At 42.8% G+C, this 20697-nt stretch overlaps 1 long non-coding RNA gene across 2 annotated transcripts; it reads left to right on the plus strand.

Moving 5' to 3' along the window:
• Positions 1-2718: 2718 nt before the first annotated feature.
• On the plus strand, positions 2719-8919 carry LOC147304421 (uncharacterized). Of its 2 annotated transcripts, none has more exons than XR_015126899.1 (4): positions 2719-2748; positions 4695-4897; positions 5230-5322; positions 8055-8919. It is a non-coding gene; the product is annotated as an uncharacterized LOC147304421 (long non-coding RNA). The 2 variants fall into 2 exon arrangements; XR_015126898.1 differs by having other exon boundaries at positions 4695-4883.
• Positions 8920-20697: the final 11778 nt, after the last annotated feature.

Raw genomic sequence — 20697 nt, forward strand, 5'->3', positions numbered from 1 at the left:
GTTAATAAGGATTTATTGGAGTATATTCAGTTATGGTTTATGTACCCCTTAGTTAAAATGGTTTAAACAAATATGTGGTATATTTATCTATGTTTTTGTAAGTGATATGTATTAATATATAGGATATGTTTAACATAAAATAATGGTGATAATACATATATGCATTGCGTTTACATGAAAGGCAGAGCCCGGCAAACAATAGTCTAAATTCTCCCAAAAGAGAAGAAATATGCAACTTTTTCAGCATCACCCACTGCTTAACTCATGACAATATTTCTGATATTTCTGATATTGCTCCACTATCTAGTGGAGCAATATCAGAAAGGCGTTACCTGGCGAAAAATTGCAAAGACTTTGCAGTTATCATCATCAACTGTGCATAACGTCATCTGAAGATTCAGAGAATCTGGAACAATCTCTGTGCGTAAGGGTCAAGGGCGTAAACCCATACTGGATGCCCGTGATCTCCGGGCCCTTAAACGACACTGCACCACAAACAGGAATGCTACTGTAAAGGAAATCACAGAATGGGCTCAGGAATACTTCCAGAAACAATTGTCAGTGAACACAATCCACCGTGCCATCTGCCGTTGCCAGCTGAAACTCTACAGTGCAAAGAAGAAGCCATTTCTAAGCAAGATCCACAAGCTCAGGCGTTTTCACTGGGCCAGGGATCATTTCAAATGGAGTGTGGCAAAATGGAAGACTGTTCTGCGGTCAGACGAGTCACGATTCAAAGTTCTTTTTGGAAATGTGGGACGCCATGTCATCCAGACCAAAGAGGACAAGGACAACCCAAGTTGTTATCAACGCTCAGTTCAGAAGCCTGCATCTCTGATGGTATGGGGTTGCATGAGTGCGTGTGGCATGGGAAGCTTGCATGTCTGGAAAGGCACCATCAATGCAGGAAAATATATTCAGGTTCTAGAACAACATATGCTCCCATCCAGACGTCATCTCTTTCAGGGAAGACCCTGCATTTTTCAACAAGATAATGCCAGACCACATTCTGCATCAATCACAACATCATGGCTGCGTAGGAGAAGGATCCGGGTACTGAAATGGCCAGTCTGCAGTCCAGATCTTTCACCTATAGAGAACATTTGGCGCATCATAAAGAGGAAGGTGCGACAAAGAAGGCCCAAGATGATTGAACAGTTAGAGGCCTGTATTGGACAAGAATGGGAGAGCATTCCTATTTCTAAACTTGAGAAACTGGTCTCCTCGGTCCCCAGACATCTGTTGAGTGTTGTAAGAAGAAGGAGATGCCACACAGTGGTGAAAATGGCCTTGTCCCAACTTTTTTGGGATTTGTTGATACCATGACATTTTGTATCAACATATTTTCCCCTTAAAATGATAAATTTTCTCAGTTTCAACTTTTGTTCTGTGATTTACGTTCTATTCTGAATAAAATATTGACATTTGCCATCTCCACGTCGTTGCATTCAGTTTTTATTCACAATTTGTTTAGTGTCCCAACTTTGTTGCAATCCGGTTTATACTTTAGGTTTCTGAATATTAAACTTGTTTCTGCCTTTCATAGTGTGTAACTTGAAGGCCCTGAGTACTTTCTCCCACACTGAAAACACTGGAATGATAAAATATTTTGAACATTACCTAATGAGACTGAGTCAGGACAGGCAATTAGTTATTTTAAACTTTCCTAGCAGTCCTTCACAAACAGGGAACAGTCTGTCTATCCTCTCCATCTGTCAGCTGCTGCTGGCTCTTCCTCCTCCTCTTCCTCACACACTGCTGAGTTTTTCCTGGTGGATCATCAGGGGTGCAAAGCCTCACAGGTGATGTGCGGCAGTGGGTCCCTCAGTCTGTCCTCACTCTGGTCACTTGCAGTTGTCACACATGGAAATCAAATGTGTGATAAGCTGCAGGATTCAAACACAAGTGTAACTTATAAATACATGTTATACTTTTATTACACAATCAGAGAGAGAGTGCAGGACAGACAGACAGGTGACAGTCTCAGGTGTAGACACTGCTACACAACAGCACAAGAGAAGGAAGATTTAGTGTTTGTGTTATTACGAGTGCTCAACAAGGAGAGTTCCCAGTGGACACATGTGTGACTCCTGTGATTAAAGCATCTTTCTTTCAGCTTAACGAGTGAACCGTCAGCTCGTTCAAACACATATTAAAGCCCGTTTGGCTCGACACCACCGAACAGAGGCAGCAATATAACATAGCTAACATTAACAGTGCAGTGGATCCTGCTTGTGCCGTGATATTTGGCAGCATTCACTGACTTTCAGCTTGGTGTGTTTGTGGATATATGACTGACTTTAATCATCCATAAAAGTATCACATTTTCTGTAAGATTAATGTCAGGTATATATATAGCGGCGTATATTTTAAAGTAAAGGTTTTAAAACCCAGTTAGTACTACACTCTAAAAAGTAATTAATGGGATCTTTAGTCATTACTTACATATATATGTTGTTGTGAAATGAAAAATCAAGTTCATAAATACTGTTAGACTTCCTAATTAAAATTTTTATTTTATTGAGTTCGGGTGACACATAAATTATGCCTCTTTACTCAATATATAATCGTGATTTGTCTGAATTTAAAATCTTCTTTTAATCAAAAAACAATATAATTTTAAGTTCTGTCGATGTAAAATACAACTTGATGACGTGTAAACAGCTCACAGTTCCCTTCTTCTACACAAGCGGACATATTCAACAGCACGTGTTCAAGGTTTATCAAGAGCTGTGTTGGTCGCGAACGGTGAGTAATTTTATGCGAAATTACACATATCTGCAGTCGCTCTGGATTTTGTTAGTTTACTTTAAAACAACGACGTAACATACATAACATACATCTTAGCTTGCCCCCGTTTGTGTGTTTTAATATACACACAGCAGCTAATTCCGCGATAGCATAAATTGTTGGACTCTTTTTGGAAAATTTAACACTGACGTTACTCTAATGCAGACCACTGTAATTGTCTTATAATTTTTAAAAGATAGCGGACGTTGTTAGCCCCGGCGCAAACTACTATGCTAACGTAGCTAGCCAAGCTAAGTTGTGTTCACTGTGATTTTATTTTTGAAATGTGAAATTTATTTTTTGAAGGGAAGCATTTTATGTTAGTAATTGTTAAGAAACGCTTCTAAATTTTCGTAACGTTACGGGGTGAAGTTCAACCCCATTGGCTTCTGCGCAGGAAGTGTGGTCGCCATTAGTCCGGTGTGTCTGTTGACCGCTAAGAGCGGTTCTTCACCGGCTGCTCGGCCTATTTTCACAGGTAAAAGACCAGACTTAAGTGCACTGTGCCGCATATGGTAGGCTAGTTAGCTGTCCCTAATTTTTGGGTACTTTCCGTGTTTTGTAGAGACGTAGAGGCGACGTGCATTGGCACTGGCTGTAACATTGATATGCCTCAATAAAGGTTGAAAGTAAGAAAAAAATCAATAGCGGGCCGCCATCTTGGTTGGGTCCCCATTCGCCACCAGTGCATTTTTTCTACTGAGGAATGTATTCACCCATGGTAAATAAGGAAAATGTTTAAATGTTTTTCCAAACAGATAAGGCAAGAAAGGTCAATAATCCCACATATGGTTTCAGTAGTATGCCAGTTTTTGCAACACTAGGGTGCACAAAAATGACCATAGCTGCTGACTCAGCATTGATTCCAATTTGGTTTTGGAGAATGAAATGAAAACAGATCAAGTGGGATTATTGACATTGTAGTTTGTGTATAAAAAAGTTTGGGTTTTTTTTCGTATTTACTGTCAGAAATGATTCTGTCCTGTCATGCCACACCTTATGTTTGCTTTTGTTGATAAAAAAAAAAACCTCATATATATATATATATATATATATATATATATCCATCCATCTTCATCCGCTTTATCCGGGGCCGGGTCGCGGGGGCAGCAGCCTAAGCAAAGAGGCCCAGACCTCTCTCTCCCCAGCCACCTCCTCCAGCTTATCCGGGGGGATACCAAGGCGTTCCCAGGCCAGCCGAGAGATATAATCTCTCCAGCGTGTCCTGGGTCTGCCCCGGGGCCTCCTCCTGGTGGGACATGCCTGGAACACCTCATCCAGGGGGCATCCTTGTCAGATGCCCGAACCACCTCAGCTGGCTCCCTTCGATGTGGAGCAGCAGCTGCTCTACTCTGAGCCCCTCCCGGATGGCCGAACTTCTCACCCTATCTCTAAGGGAGAGGCCAGCCACCCTTCGGAGGAAGCTCATTTCTGCCGCTTGTATCCGCGATCTCGTTCTTTCGGTCACTACCCACAGCTTGTGGCCATAGGTGAGGGTAGGGACGTAGATTGACCAGTAAATTGAGAGCTTCGCTTTTACACTCATATATATATATATATATATATATATATATATATATATATATATAATTTATTTATTTTATTTTTTTTTGAGTTAACACATTCCTCAGTAGAAATACATGCACTGGGGGCGAGTGGAGACCCCTCCAAGATCGCGGTCGGTGGGGATACATGCTCCAACAGACTGGCCCAGTCCATGTCACCTCTATGTATATTTGATCTATGGAAAGCCACGTTAGGCTTTCCAGCACCCAGTGTATTCAGGTCTATGTAGTTTTGAATGTTTGGTTCTAGCTCACACAGCTTTGACAGGTGAAACTTATTCACTGTATTGAAGACTCACAGGTGAAGTTGAAAATACCATCTTTTGTATTTTTGTGCAGGCACAACTTTCTGGTGTTATACACTGTCCTGGTGTTGCAGATCTAGGGGTTCCAGTTAAGACGTGGTCAGCCTTCTAAAGAAAGTGGGAATCTCACCGAAATATTCAGTTACTTTGCTGTGTTTCTTGCCAGGACAAAGGCTCAAACCATCATCTTCTCCTGGTATCGAATACCAAGGGACCTTCTGAAGTAAGCTTTAACAAGTAAGCTTGAATTGAGTAATTCAGAATCATGAAGTATGGATTGGCCTTGCAAAATCTGTAAATTTGCAACCTCCACTAAGGAAGAGCTGATGAAACATTATAGGTTACGCCATATCCCCAGTGTACAGCCTCTGCCATGTCCTTACCTAGATTGTTTTTGTTCATTTAAGTCATGGGGTAGCCTAAAATCACACATATCAAGGAAACACTCAACTCACTCAACAATGAGAACCTCTGAAATACTCAGTTTCTGTTGCCAGTTCTGTAATGTGGGCACATTTTTCACTGAAAAAGAGTATTTTGAACACCTTCTATTTTTTTCTATCATTCAGGACAACACAGTTGAAAAGCGCAGAGAAATTGCTGTTCGCTTCCTCATAGTCTATCTTGGAGAGAAGGAGGAGGATCTTTTCAAACAATACAGCGTAAGTACTTGAGTTGGTTTTTAATTTTTTGTTTAGTTTTGAATGCATGTCCCTGTTGGGTCTTTGTGTTTTGTTCATTGGATTTTCTGTTCAGGGTTGAGTATTTAAGTCATTCAGTGCCATAGACGTCTTTAGACGTCAAAATGAATCCGAACGCTCAGTGCCATAGACGCCTCTTGAGCTTTTTATTGAATTGAGAAGGTGGTGGAGTTGATTACATGGATAAAATCCCACCAGCGTGACAGTCGGCTCTACTGAGAACGAGTATTGTGGCGCGATTTTTGATCCAGCTCGTCATTTCGAGCTTGAGGTGTCTGCAGCCTGACGTCATGGTTTTTCTAGCGATTCCAGTGAACATGAACCGGATTTATCTGACCAGTATCTCCTGTTAGAAACTTCTGAAGGCAGCAGGGACCAGAATAATGAACGATTTGCTGCATAAAACGCACAGAAATTGTTGATAGACGAACCGATGGCCGGGTGGGGGGTGAACAGACTAAGTCGCGCACTCACTTGTGCACATGCGGGAGTAACACACACACACACACACACAGACTCTCTGAATCATAAATCAGTCGCTTTTTTCTTATATATTTTTCAAATGTTGAAATTGTCTATAAACAACTATTTTTATACAAAAAATAATCTGCCAAAAGTACATTTTTACAGGTGATTTTTTTTACTTCATAGTAGTAAAACTTAGTTGAGATGTTGCATGAATCATTGAAACACGAAATATTTACATCAAAGTCACTGATCTGCTAGAAAAACCTATTTACACAAAGCGCTTTTGATCCAGAAACAGGTGTTTTGTCATGAAAGTTTCTCTTTTCTACTGCAGATTTCTAAATAACAGAGGTAGAAACATTTTTTTTTGCTGCTGAAAGAAGAGAGACTCATTTTTGTCATGGTGGTTTCAGAATTCACATAGTCATAGAACAAAATATTCTGTGAGCCTTCAAAATCAGTGAAAAAGCTAAATATCTCTGGAACTGAGGGGGGTATGAAATCTGAGAGTGGCTGGCACTGAATGAGTTAAGGGACATTCCAACCCTAAGTGAAGATATGTCTATTGCCATGTATAAGTGAGAAAAAAGCATTTCAGAATTACAATCCGAAGATGTTTATTGCCATTGTCATTGAACATAATTTGCTGAATAGAAACCTGTTTCCGTGATAAGGTGCAACATAAACACACAGGATAAAAAAATTTGTAGCCAGCACAGTCATTTTCCTGATCTGGCAGCAGCTTTAGCAGAGCATAAACAATGGATGTGAATGGCAGGTACTAGCATTTTGTGTGCAAAAGTGATTAAAATCACTCAATAATGATACCAAGTATTCCTGGGGAGCTCAACAATCATGCTGACTGCAAATGAAAAGTATGAATTGACATGAAGGATTTTCAGGAGCCGATTTAGACTTTGGACTACATTACGACAAAGCACTGCTGTAAGCCTCCACATGGTTATAACACAGCAGTTGAAGCCACTGCCGACCAGTGTCTATAAACCAACATGCTATTTGTGCAATATTTCTTCAACAAATCAAAGACCCATCCATTGTTACTGCAGCTTACCATGCTTGTATAGTAGTGGCTGTGTGTGTTTGTTTATGGAAGCTGGAGGCTTTTCCAACTGTTGCGTTATATCCATGCACCATGCAGTGGATGTTTACAGCGGTGTTTGTCGTAACTGCAATGTAGTCTCAAGTCTAAATCAGCTTCTGCAAATCTTCCGTGTTACTTTTGCACTTTTCATTTGCCGTGAACATGATTACTGAGCTCCCAAGAAATATTTGTTTTCATTACTGTTTTCATTTTTGTTAGTCATTTTTTTATTTATTTTTTCACTTTTGCACAAAACATGCTAGCACCTGCTATTCACTTCCATTTGTTACACCCCGGCCTAGGCAACCGGAGTGCAACATGAAAAAAAGTAAAAATAAAGAAAAAAAAACACACAAAAAACCCCCACTAAAGCTCACCACCAAAATCCCAAAACGAAAGTATCGACAAATCTATTTACAGCTATTTACAACAAACTATTTATTTACAACAAACTATTTATTTACAACAAAACACCAAACTATTTACAACACGGGGGAGATCGCGACCATGACACACTGAAACACAGGGTTTAAATACATAGAGGGAGCAATCAGGAAAATGGACAACAGGAGGGAAACACAGCTGGGGCAAATTAGAACTGACGAGACAGGGAAACGTAAACTGAAAACACTAAGATAACACAGACTTTCAAAGTAAAACAGGAAACACATAACAGTCACGCCAAAAACAACACACCAACAACACCGAAACGTAACACATTGTTTGTGCTCTGCTAAAGCAAATGGATTGCTTCCGGATCAGGAGAATTAGTGTGCTGTTTACAAAAGGCTTGTTTCTCACTTTCTAACTGTGGCAATATGGCAATAGATAAAATTTCACTTAGAAGTGGAATAACCCTTAAAAATGATTTATTAGATTTTCTTTTCAAAGTGGAAAAACAAAACTGTGAAAAACAAGACATTTTTTATTTTAAACGTTGGATTATGGTTTAATTTAGCTTTTAAAAATTACAGAATGACAAAGTAAAATCACTGAAAAACACAAAAGACAACCTGTTTTGGCTTATTTTCCTACCTGTAGTAGTTCATTCCCTTATGCACGTCATCCTGAAGTGCTTGAGCTATGTATTTTATACATCCTAACATTTAATTTCTCCTACAAGGATGAGGAGGAGCTCAACGCAGACCTTGCAATGCAAATCATGAAGATTGCTATCATTGGTGATGGGCCTCCAACCATCATCGTTGAGGGATCCAAGATCCTGGAGAGGATTGATGTTGCCAGATCCTGTGCTTTGATGATGGGAGTAATCTACGCTCTGAACCTTACCTATCCCAAGCAGCTGAAATTTACCTTTGAGGTATTTCAAAAGCTATACCTTGAGCTTGATGGACAAAAAGCCAGCTCTAAAGTAATGAATCTTAAGTTTGGTATTTTCTAGAGCAGACTTGATAGACCATTCGTGAGTGAGTTTCACAAAAACCTTATTCCTGCATTTCTGGCACTACTTCATTGTGTTTTACTAAATTTTAAAGCGCTGTTCTTAAGTCTTCTGAGTTAATGTTTTGCCGTATCTTAAATGCTGTTATTTGCACATTTTTAAGGAATGCGTTTAATTTCTCCCATGACCTGTGTTCTGAGGGTATTGGTGTGTTTTAAAGTTTGTGTAATGCCCTCTTTAGCTGGCCTTAATCTTGAGGGTGAAAAGTCAAATATGGAAGAGAATCAAGAATACTTTGTAAGAGTGCTGACAAAGTTGAATGAAAGAAGCTTTGCTCATTTTATGTTTAAATTAATGCATTTAATGTATAGCAGCCTGTCATCTTTTGTTTTGATTCACTGTCACATGTTAAAGTTAAAAAAAAGAGGATTCAAGTAGTAGGTTTTATTACAATTTTAATACACAGTTCCTTAAGTTTCAGCGGGCAATTTGTGTTCTAGGAAACTGAAGCCCACAAATCTTGCACTTCGCACGCACGTTAAAGAATTGTGATGTTTGTTATTGTAATTAAATGGGTCTAACTCATTTGAATACATCTGTCTGAATTTCTATTCTTTCTGAGCACCAGGTACGAGTCCCTTAGCTGATGTCCAGGTATTTGGCATCACATCTGCCGCATTCAAACAAATACACACAACATCCATTTCTTTTTTCTGAAGGTCATGACACAAGCGCACACACAGCCCATGTTAAGGCTGACGTTCGTTTGGGAAAAAAAGTGATCGACAAGTTTCTAAGGTCTTAGAACCTTGACTTCTTTGTGGGCAGGCACCACCATGCATGAGCCTGCCTACGCGGTAGTCATGGTTATAAGACACAGCCAAATGATCAAGGTTGTATTTTGGAGCGAATTAGCCTGCTGGGAAACAGGTAAATGGCCTTATAGAATCTCCTGTGGGACCAAAAAATGACTACACTGTAACCAAAATATCATATTTGACCAACATAAATACTATTTATGCCGACAGTTAAGTTCATTTTAATTATAAATGTGTTTTATTTTGATCAAAAAGTTTTTATCGTGGTGGAGTTCAAACAGCAAAAGTAAGAGGGAATTTAAGGTGTTTATTTAATGTTTATATGAAGCGAAACATGAAGCTAGTTTGGATCTTCTTTTGCTGCTGGTTCAGTCAATGTTGTTTGAAGATAGATCAAACCTGCAGCTTCAGAATCTAGCGCAAAAAAGACAAACACAAAGAGCGGAGCCGCCGAAATGTGAAAATGTTTCACTCAGTACAGTGCGCTCCAGCTGTGAGGCTCCAGCTGCTGTTATGCAGCTGATGAATTGGTCATTGTGCACTGACTGGTCCTGGTATTCTCCTAACCCCAAAGCTGTTGCTGCTGAGAAAAATGTAATTTACACAGCTGGAGAAGCAATGTACAGGAAGTACCTCCCCACTCTGCTTTTTCTGATTTCACAGTAGTCCTCCAGTCTGACTCCCAGTCATTCTCACACATCTCCATAATGATGTTGGTGGTACAGGACCACTGTTTTATCTACTCAGACAATCACTATCAGACACGTAGTAGTAAACAAAACTAAAGTAAACAAAATCAAACATCAACATTTTTATGTATTTCAAGATTTTTATTATTTGTATTGTAATGGCTGATGGATGGTGAAGACTTTGCAATATAACTGTTGTTGTGAATATTTTCACAACAACAGTTGTGAAAATAAAACCCCAACAATCAAATGATCCCCTATGAGCAAGCACATGGCGACAGTGGGAAGGAAAAACTCCCTTTGAACAGGAAGAAACCTCCAGCAGATCCAGGCTCAGGGAGGGGCGGCTATCTGCTGCTACCGGTTGGGGGGGGGGGGGGGGTGTTATTTGTATTTTACTGCTGTTAATATTTCCATGTCTCTAATAAGCGTGGTGCCCAAGGTGCCACATCCTTGTGTTGTTTTTTAATAATGGGGGCACGCTGTGTTTTCTGTGGTTTAACAGGAAGAGGAGGGGGGGGTGGGAGTAAATTTTTATTTGTATTTATGTCCCACCGCTCTAAGCGTGGTGCCCAAGGTGCAACATCCTTGTGTTGCTTTTTAATAATTGGGGCACGCTGTGGTTTCTGTGGTTTAACAGGAAGAGGAGGGGGGGGTGGAGGTAAATTCTTAGCTGGCGAGTCTTTAGCTACAGACACAACCCTATTTGATTTATTAACAAACAGGCATTCCGTTTTAGGTGCTGTTTGTTCTGAGCTGCTCCGTTGCTGATAACGGAAGAAACCAACCCGATCAGTACTGCCAGCCTCACCCCACTCCCGACTTACCCTTCGTTCCTCCAGCACTCTCTCCGTCTTTGGTCGGATTGTGTGCTCCCAGCCACTCCCGTGGAGTGACGGGAGCGTTGCAAACCTGCCGCGGTTTTTCTCGGTTTCGCGGTTTGTGGCTTCTTTTTCAGCCCGCAACTCTTCAGTTGTGCGAACCTTTGCACGGGAACCGTGATCGTTAGCTCTAGCATAAACGTGAGACATATTTAATAAAGGTTGACTTTCAGCAGTATTTTAGACTCAGCGATACTTTAGACGGACCGACTTTGGAGTTTACTGGTGTAGAGTGTCGCCAAGGCTCTATTTATGCTATTTGGAGGCTCCTTCGAAGCACCTTTGTTGTGACGTTGCAAAGGCCTTTGTTGTGACGTTGCAAAGGCCTTTGATCTGTCCGAGCTTAAGCCCCGCCCCCGACTCTGTTGGAAAATTACATCAGGATACACGTCACGCTGAACATGAAATGCTGATTGTCATCTGTATGTTCAGAATTCAAAATGAAATTTGTGTCAGACCTCCCTACCTACATATTATATTGCCAAAATCAGTCGCTCGTCTGCCTTCACACACATATGAACGTACAGTGGGGCAAAAAAGTATTTAGTCAGCCACCGATTGTGCAAGTTCCCCCACTTAAAATGATGACAGAGGTCAGTAATTTGCACCAGAGGTACACTTCAACTGTGAGAGACAGAATGTGAAAAAAAAATCCATGAATTCACATGGTAGGATTTGTAAAGAATTTATTCATAAATTAGGGTGGAAAATATTAGTATTTGGTCACCTCAAACAAGGAAAATCTCTGGCTCTCACAGACCTGTAACGTCTCCTGTAAGAAGCTTTTCTGTCCCCCACTCGTTACCTGTATGAATGGCACCTGTTTGAACTCATCATCTGTATAAAAGACACCTGTCCACAGCCTCAAACAGTCAGACTCCAAACTCCGCCATGGCCAAGACCAAAGAGCTTTCGAAGGACACCAGGAAAAGTATTGTAGACCTGCACCAGACTGGGAAGAGTGAATCTACAATAGGCAAGCAGCTTGGTGTGAAAAAATCAACTGTGGGAGCAATCATCAGAAAATGGAAGACATACAAGACCACTGATAATCTCCCTCGATCTGGGGCTCCACGCAAGATCTCATCCCGTGGGGTCAAAATGATCATGAGAACGGTGAGCAAAGATCCCAGAACCACACGGGGGGACCTGGTGAATGACCTGCAGAGAGCTGGGACCAAAGTAACAAAGGTCACCATCAGTAACACACTACAACGGCAGGGAATCAAATCCCGCAGTGCCAGACGTGTTCTGCTGCTGAAGCCAGTGCATGTCCAGGCCCGTCTGAAGTTTGCCAGAGAGCACATGGATGATACAGCAGAGGATTGGGAGAATGTCATGTGGTCAGATGAAACCAAAGTAGAACTTTTTGGTATAAACTCAACTCGTCGTGTTTGGAGGAAGAAGAATACTGAGTTGCATCCCAAGAACACCATACCTACTGTGAAGCATGGGGGTGGAAACATCATGCTATGGGGCTGTTTTTCTGCCAAGGGGACAGGACGACTGATCCGTGTTAAGGACAGAATGAATGGGGCCATGTATCGTGAGATTTTGAGCCAAAACCTCCTTCCATCAGTGAGAACTTTGAAGATGAAACGAGGCTGGGTCTTCCAACATGACAATGATCCAAAACACACCGCCCGGGCAACAAAGGAGTGGCTCTGTAAGAAGCATTTGAAAGTCCTGGAGTGGCCTAGCCAGTCTCCAGACCTCAACCCCATAGAAAATCTGTGGCGGGAGTTGAAAGTCCGTGTTGCTCGGCGACAGCCCCAAAACATCACTGCTCTCGAGAAGATCTGCATGGAGGAATGGGCCAAAATACCAGCTACTGTGTGTGCAAACCTGGTAAAGACCTATAGTAAACGTTTGACCTCTGTTATTGCCAACAAAGGTTATGTTACAAAGTATTTAGTTGTATTTTTGTTATTGACCGAATACTTATTTTCCACCCTGATTTACGAATAAATTCTTTACAAATCCTACCATGTGAATTCATGGATTTTTTTTTTTTCACATTCTGTCTCTCACAGTTGAAGTGTACCTCTGGTGCAAATTACTGACCTCTGTCATCATTTTAGGTGGGGGAACTTGCACAATCAGTGGCTGACTAAATACTTTTTTGCCCCACTGTAAGTGACATCCTATTGTTAATCAATAGGTTTAAAATGATGTCGGCCCACCCTTTACAGCTATAGCAGCTTCAACTCTTTGGGGAAGAGTTGAAGCTGTAAACCACAAAGATTAGAAGTGTGTTTTTGGGGAATTTGTGATCATTATTCCAGAAGTCTTGGCATGTAGTCTCCACTCTAATTCATCCCAAAGGTGCTGGGTTGAGGCCAGGACTCTGTGCAGGCCTGTCAAGTTCTTCTACACCAAGCCTGCTTATCGATATCTTTATGGACCTTGTTTTGTGCATTTGTGTATTTGAACAGGAAGGGGCCATCCCCAAAATGTTCCCACAAAGTGTGGAGCATGAAACTGTCTTGGCCCCTCAGTTCCCTTCAATGGAACTAATGGGCCAAGTCCAGAAAGACAACCCCACGCCATAATCCCCCCTCCACCAAACTTTAACCTTTATAACATTCTCCTGGCAAAACCAGACTCATCCATCAGATTGCCTGACAGAGTGGCCTGATTCATCAGTCCAGAGAACATGTCTCCACTGCTCTAGAGTCCAGTGGCAGCATGCTTTACACAACTGCATCGCTTTGCATTATGATTGGTGATGCAATGCATGGACACAACTGCATGGCCATTTAAACCCAGTCGCTTCCACTTTGCTATAATACCACTAATACCACTGTGTGATATTTAGTGGTGAGGAAATTTCACAACTGCACCTGTTGCACTGGTGGCATCCTATGGCAGTACCATGCAGACCCATTCTTTCACAAATGTTTGTAGAAGCAGGCTGCATGTCTAAGTGCTTAATTTCATATGCATGTGGTCATTGAAGTGATTGAAATTTGTACCCTTTCCTCCTTTGTTCTGTCTTCCAAACTGTGTTGACTTTTATTATGTTTAATTCCTCCTCTAGTCCCATGTAGATCTTTGCTGGTAAGAGTTTGATGTTCAGTTTTATTGCAAAGGTTATGACATACTGCATATGTAGATCTTTGTGCAGCATTAAATACTTTTTATTGCTTGTGAATATTAAAAGTATTTAATCATCATTCATTAATATATCATCTCTGTCTTTTATCGCTCACAGACAGATCTCGCTGTAGACCAAAAATATCTTTCTGCTGCCCCCAAGTGTTCATGAAAGTACAATTCTCTGAATTAACAGATTTGCAGAAAGGCTTTTATTATTTCTCCAATGAGCATGTTTCCTTCCTCTGGTGTAAACCTGGGAGATAATATTGTTCCTCTGGTACAACTTTTTGTACAACAACATATACCAATAAACAAAATGTGCACACAATAATGAATAGTGGGGTTATTTTTCTTTGCACCAATTCCAACAAATATTGACCCTCCTAGCTGTAGTTAGTGCAGAAGACATAAAAGTGCAGAAGACATAAAAGTGCAGACAAATGTAATGTAACTACTTTTTTTGCATTAATTCCAGCAGAACTGTTCTTGGCTCTTCTGCACAGCTCAGTTACTTGTCTAAAACCCTAAATCAGCTAAATAATGGGACTATTGGACCCTTTCCCACATTCCTGCTTTCTGTCTAACACTAGCCACCCTGATTCAGCTGTGCTAGTTACATTTTTCTTACATATTACTTAATAAGGCTCAAAATACCCATTAAATCAAATCATGCAATAATATACAGAAGACTTGCCACTTTCTGAGTGTGGTGTTATTAAACAGAAATGTAAGCAAAAGACTTCATAATTCAGGGAAAACAAACAACCTTTCAGTTAGCCCCTCACCAAGAGGTCATGTTAAACCTAGGCAACATTTGTTTGATATTCTTGTAACACTCACGTATTCCCCTTTCATATTCCAGCAAGTTTTACTGTTGTTAAATGTTATTTCAGCTGTTCTGTCCAGTAACCATCTTTATTTTCAGCAGGGCTGCATCCATTTATGGGTGCATTTTCAACCCACACGTTTCTTTTGAGACATGTGCTGTGTCACTTCATGTAATTTGTTTCCTCCATGTTGAAAGTTAATAAATATGAAGACAAATAGTAAATGGGCCTAAATATGAAAGAATATATGCTTTAAGTAAATATAATATTGTTTATGTGGTTTTCCAGTCTTTTTATTTGCTTTATTGTTGATATGTCCACAGACCTTCCAGGTTTTTTCACGCCAACTGGCTAAAAGTTCCCATCCTGTGGTGCATTTTAAATATTAGAACCAGCCGGTGTGTTACAGCATCTCAAAGGATTAAAAATGCAATCCAGTCTCACATAAAGTGGGATACCTTTAAAAAAAAAATCATTTACCTTATATTTTTATTTTGTTGTACTAATGTAAGGTGACTTTGAGGGTCTTTAAAGGTGCCTATAAATAAAACTTATTATTACTATTATTACTACCTGGTCATCATACTCACCAAGGCTCTAAACTTAACTTAGGCTGTATAAAAAAGATGCATGTATCCCCTGGAACATCACTAATTGGTTTGCTGACTACCATTTAGAAGTTTTAAAGCTAGCTAACTTATTAGTAAAGCAATTAACAATAATATTAACTATTAAGATAGCAAACTAGAGCCTTAAAAGAACACGGACTCCTTAATGACTTCTACTACAAACAAATACTGAACAAGACTGCAAATATTTATGCTGTAGAATCAAACATTTTATCATGGAAGTCCAATAGGATTTACTTGGGTGGGGTGGGTGCAGTTTTCTCTGTGGTGGGGTTGGGTGGACTGTCCCGGGCTCGGTGGAGCCGGGGGGCGCTGCTGCGCTGGGCCCCGGTCTGGACGGGCCTGGGCCCCCTTTCCCTGGCGGGTCGCGGAGTATGGGAGTGCCTACTGGGGTCAGCGGGGGAGCTGGCCCCAGGGAGGGGTCACCTGCCCCTCCCTTCCTTCCCTCCCCATCTCCAGCTGCCTCCCTCTTCCCGCTCCACCACAACCACCCACACATGCAGGGCCTTGGAGTAGGGGTATGTCACCAGGGTGCAGAGGAGGCTACCCCCCCTCTGTCCCCTTCTGGCTGCCTCTGCCTCAATTTTATCCCACAACTTAGACATTCACATTACTCACACTCTCATTACACATACATATAGGATCTTGGGGGTGGGCACGATACACGGAGTCCAAAGTACCATCAGGGTGTACAACCTCACCCCTGGCGTCGTTGCCCACCTCTCAATTTTAAATACACGTAGACATTGAGGGCTAGCAGGAGGGACCATGCGCTTACCTGCTGCTCTCTGGCAGTTAGCTCCATGCCCTCCTGGGTTTTAATTGCACCTTAGAACACATATGCATCAACACTACAATGAGCGGGTGGAGGGAGGTTTGGAGTCTTCTCTCACCCCCGTTCTCTGCGGCCTGCTGGAGCGGGGGGGCTAGGAGGAGTTGGCCGTCCGACTGCGGTCTGGAGTGTGGGGCCTCCCTGCTGCTGCGGAGTCGGGGCGGTCTGCCTCTCCCCACCGCAGGGAAAAGGGTAACACCACCTGGGTCTGGGTGCAGTTCCCCCCTCCAGGGGCAAGGGTACCTAGACCCGGTTTGTAGAGTACGCTTGGGGAGTGTGATCGTGTGTACAGCATCTCTTTATGTCTGTCTCCACGTTGGTTTAGTGTGGAGTAAGTGCATATGAGAGCATGAGGGTGGGAATGGATGTTTGTGTCTGTGTGTGCCTGTATGGGAATCAGACGCCACCTCTCTGGGGACATCTCAGGCCCTCCAAGGTTTGGAGGCCTATCTCCACCCACCACCACTTCCCCTGCCAGTGGCGGACTCCCTCAGGGGTCGGTGCGTTGGTGGTTCTTTGTGTCTGGGGATGGGCGTCCGGGTACACACCGGCTCACTCCTTGGCGGCCGCTTATCAGAGCCTGGAGCCTGGGGCTCGCTCGGGCCACTTCGGAGGTGGGGTGCCCCCGGCCTCAGGCACAGCTGGCTGCCGGCGGAGCTCACGGGCGCGTCACTGCAACCCCCCCTGGCTTCTGCTCCGCGGCTGCTGAGTGAGCCCTCATCTGGGACTCTCCTCAGCTCTTTCTGGGACTGTGGCGCGGCTGCCCCTCTGTTGGTCTTCCTTGGTCTCTTGTGTTCTGGGGGCCTCTGGATGTCTGGAGTTTTGATCTCCTCCATACCTGCTTCATGCCCTGGAGGACGGGGCTGTGGCTCCCCACACTCCCTAGCAGATCGTTACATGGAGAAACCTTTGGAATGCAAGCATGCTGATCCACACAGGTGTACACACGGGTGTTCACAGACGCGGACTACAGCTTTCTTGGCTGCTGCCTCAAAGCACATTGTGCGCTGTCTATCTTGCGTGCTGCACAATATCGTTTATTATTTAGTATCTACTGTTATCTACTGCTAGCTAGTTTGTGATGGTGCCGTTTTTTTTATTATGTTGCTCTTTGTTGTTTGCTTTCTCTTCTGTTTTTTTTCTCCATACAGGTGACCCAGGTGTTTTTTTTTTTTGTTTGTTTTTTTTTCTTTCTTCCCCCCCTTCTCACAGTCTCTTCTCCCCTTTGGTTTTCTTTCTCTCCCTCTCTTTCTTTCATTCTTTCTCCCTGTCCTATCCCCCAGTCATGTCTGTCCCGTTTGTAGCAACTGAAAATAAAATAAATTCATAATTATAATAAAGGTCAATCAAATGGACCAATATGGCAAGGCCATGATGATCCACTTGGTAAAATAAATCCGCTTGGCATCTTTCTTGGCCTTAAGACAACAATTCTGATGGCTAAAGATCCAAACGGGACACAAAAAAAAAAAAAAAAAGGATTTACTTGCTCTTAGAGGTGGCTGGTTTTTAGACATATCTGTTTTAAAAAATCACTCTCTGTCATGGTCTGGGTGGTTTTCCACAGCATCGGCTCCTCCCCACTGGGTGGAGTCTTTGTTGTTCCTCGCCTGATGGCAATCACACCGGCAGTATTTATGACCTGCACACTCAACTGGTCTTCGCCAGATTATCTGCCAACTTTACTCAGTTCTCGGCCTCACGTGTGTTCCTTGGTGACTCATCGTGTATATTAACCTTATTTCCTCTGTTTTCTTGTCAGCATCTGAAACCCACCTACCAAGCTCTCCTGGATACAAGTTTGCAGCCACCGGTAATCTCTCCCTTTTTTCCAACTGCCAGTCTCTCCTGCTTGCCTCCCTGCATTGCACGCAGCACCCACCTGGACCTCTCCTGCCTCCCTCCTCCATGCAACCCCCACCTGCAAGCTTGTAAGACAGCTCAGTGTATTATTCTCAGATTCACTGACTGCTCTCTCCTCTGTTTCAGTGCCCTGGCCAGCCACAGTTTCCCCTGCCCAGTCCCTGCACCCAGTTATCCCTGCCATCTAGTCATAGTCATAGTATTTTCTCTCGCCTCAGACGTCTAGTTTATGTTCCTTAATTCTAGTCTGAAATTTCTGTTAGCCTCTGAGCATTGTAAATAAAGACTCTTTTCGTTACACCGCACCTCTGGCCCCTCCAGGTTTGAAACTGCACTTGAGTCCATCCCATTTCCACGGGCCACTGTGCCATGACACCCTTGTTTTTCTGGCAGTTTCATTTCAATGAAGAGGCAGAATATGAACCAAAAATCCATAAAAGCACATTGCATTTTTTTTTCTTTTTTTTTTTTGCCTGTCCGGTTTGGCTCTTTTGCCATTAGAATTATTGTCTAAAGGCGAAGAACGATGCCCAAGAAGATCTCTTGATCTCCAAGGATCTTGGTGAGAAGGTGAAAACGGTTTGTGCAAGGTACTGTGGGGCGATCGTGGCTCAAGAGTTGGGAGTTCGCCTTGTAATCGGAAGGTTGCCGGTTCGAGCCCCGGCTTGGACAGTCTCGGTCATTGTGTCCTTGGGCAAGACACTTCACCCGTTGCCTACTGGTGGTCAGAGGGCCCGGTGGCGCCAGTGTCCGGCAGCCTCGCCTCTGTCAGTGCGCCCCAGGGTGGCTGTGGCTACAATGTAGCTTGCCATCACCAGTGTGTGAATGTGTGTGTGAATGGGTGGATGACAGGTTGTGTAAAGCGCTTTGGGGTCCTTAGGGACTAGAAAAGCGCTATACAAATACAGGCCATTTTACTTTGCAACTCCACCCGCTGGATTTGTAAGAAGGAAATGTATGGCTAAAGAAGCACATTATGATCATGGAGTTGCCAGTCTCCAGACCTCAGTCCTCTAGAAAATCTATGGAGGGAGCTGAAGTTTTGAGTCGCCAAGCAGCAGCAGCAAAGAAACCTAAAGGATTTACAGAGTTTAAAGAGAATCCTCTTTTGCAGACCAAAATGTTCAAATAGAACAAAATACATAATCCCATAACTTGAGATTAAAAGTTATGAGTATTCTACAGGGTGAGTAGAATACTATGGGTGCCAGGTCCGAGCATTCCTAGATGAACAGTTTCCTGGAAAGTGGATTGGTCGCCGTGGGCGAGTTGAATGGCCTCCAAGGTCTCCTGATCTGACCCCCTTAGACTTTTATCTTTGGGGTCATCTGAAGGCAATTTTCTATGGTGTGAAGATACGAGATGTGCAGCACCTGAAACTACGGATACTGGATGCCTGTGCTGGCATTTCTCCTGCGGTGTTGCTATCAGTGTGTGAAGAGTGGGAGAAGAGGGTTGCATTGACAATCCAACACAATGGGCAGCACATTGAACACATTTTATAAGTGGTCAGAAACTTGTAAATAATTCATGAAAGAATAAAGTTACGTTGAAACCAAGCACACCATTGTTTTTCTTGTGACATTACCAATAAGTTTGATGTGTCACACGGCCCTCTTCCTATAGGGCTTTAGAGCGTGATGTCACGGAATGTGATCTCCCACCATGACGGTAGGCCAAACGAAGCACACGGAAGCGTCAGCTATGGTTTGTTTGTACTGTGTTGTTGGTTGCAACGTTAGATCACACAATAGGGCAGGCAAGAAGCTGGAAAATGGGCTCTCTTTTCATCGTTTACCCTCCTGGAGGCAACGGGAGGGATTTAATGTATCTGATATTACTAAACGAAGACGTCAGGCTTGGATTGCAGTGGTCAGACTCGGACCGGCACCCAAGGCGAGTGCAACGAAAGCGAAAAAGAGCACCCATCAGAGGTAACCCCCGCCCTGAACCAAACGAATCACAGACCGGTACCGGTCCGTGGCCCGGGGGTTGTAGACTGCTGATTTACACCATGCTTGGAGCCCATAGCTTGTGAGCAGTGGTGCTACAACAATGCTAACATGTGCACAAGATATTTGGTATAACATGACTGGTACTTAAAAGAGTGGCTTCCAGTGCCTTTGCAAAACACTGGTTTGAACTTGCTTCAATATCATTAATGCAGCTGCTCTTCTGCACTACTACAACAACAACAACTTGATGCATGCTCAATCTTCAGGCAAGGAAATCGCAGAAATTTGATTCTGTTTATCTGGACATAGCGATTCCAGTTCTCTCATGTATCTCTTACTGAAATCTCTTCATCCTGATGAATAGAATCAACTTTCTGGGCCTACTTACAGAAGTGTGGACCAGCAAATCCAACAGCAGAAGAGCCAAACAATCTAGACGTACAAGATACTTTGGCATTGTGCCACTTTAAGACAATGACTGGCTATGAAAAGTCTGTTTGGGAATGCATCATCGTTCCCCCACATAAGCTGGAAGAGGTGGTTGGGGAAAGAGAAATCTGGGTTCCTCTGCTTAGGCTGCTGCCCTCATGACCCTGACCTGGATAAGCAGAAGGATGGATGGTCTTTGCAAAATAAGTTTGTCCTTTTCTTTGTTTCTTCGTGTCCAGCCTCACATACAATTCAGTATAAGCCTTTTCCGTTTTACTTTGTCACCACTCACTTGCCATGTCTCCCAGTACTCCTGCCTACTTTCTTCATCTCCCTGACTAT

This window comes from Aulonocara sp. 'chitande type north' Nkhata Bay, linkage group LG22 (assembly GCF_057382095.1).
Source record: "Aulonocara sp. 'chitande type north' Nkhata Bay isolate Kocher_YH1m ecotype deep benthic linkage group LG22, A_spYH_male_GT1.1, whole genome shotgun sequence".
Taxonomy (NCBI): Eukaryota; Metazoa; Chordata; class Actinopteri; order Cichliformes; family Cichlidae; genus Aulonocara; species Aulonocara sp. 'chitande type north' Nkhata Bay.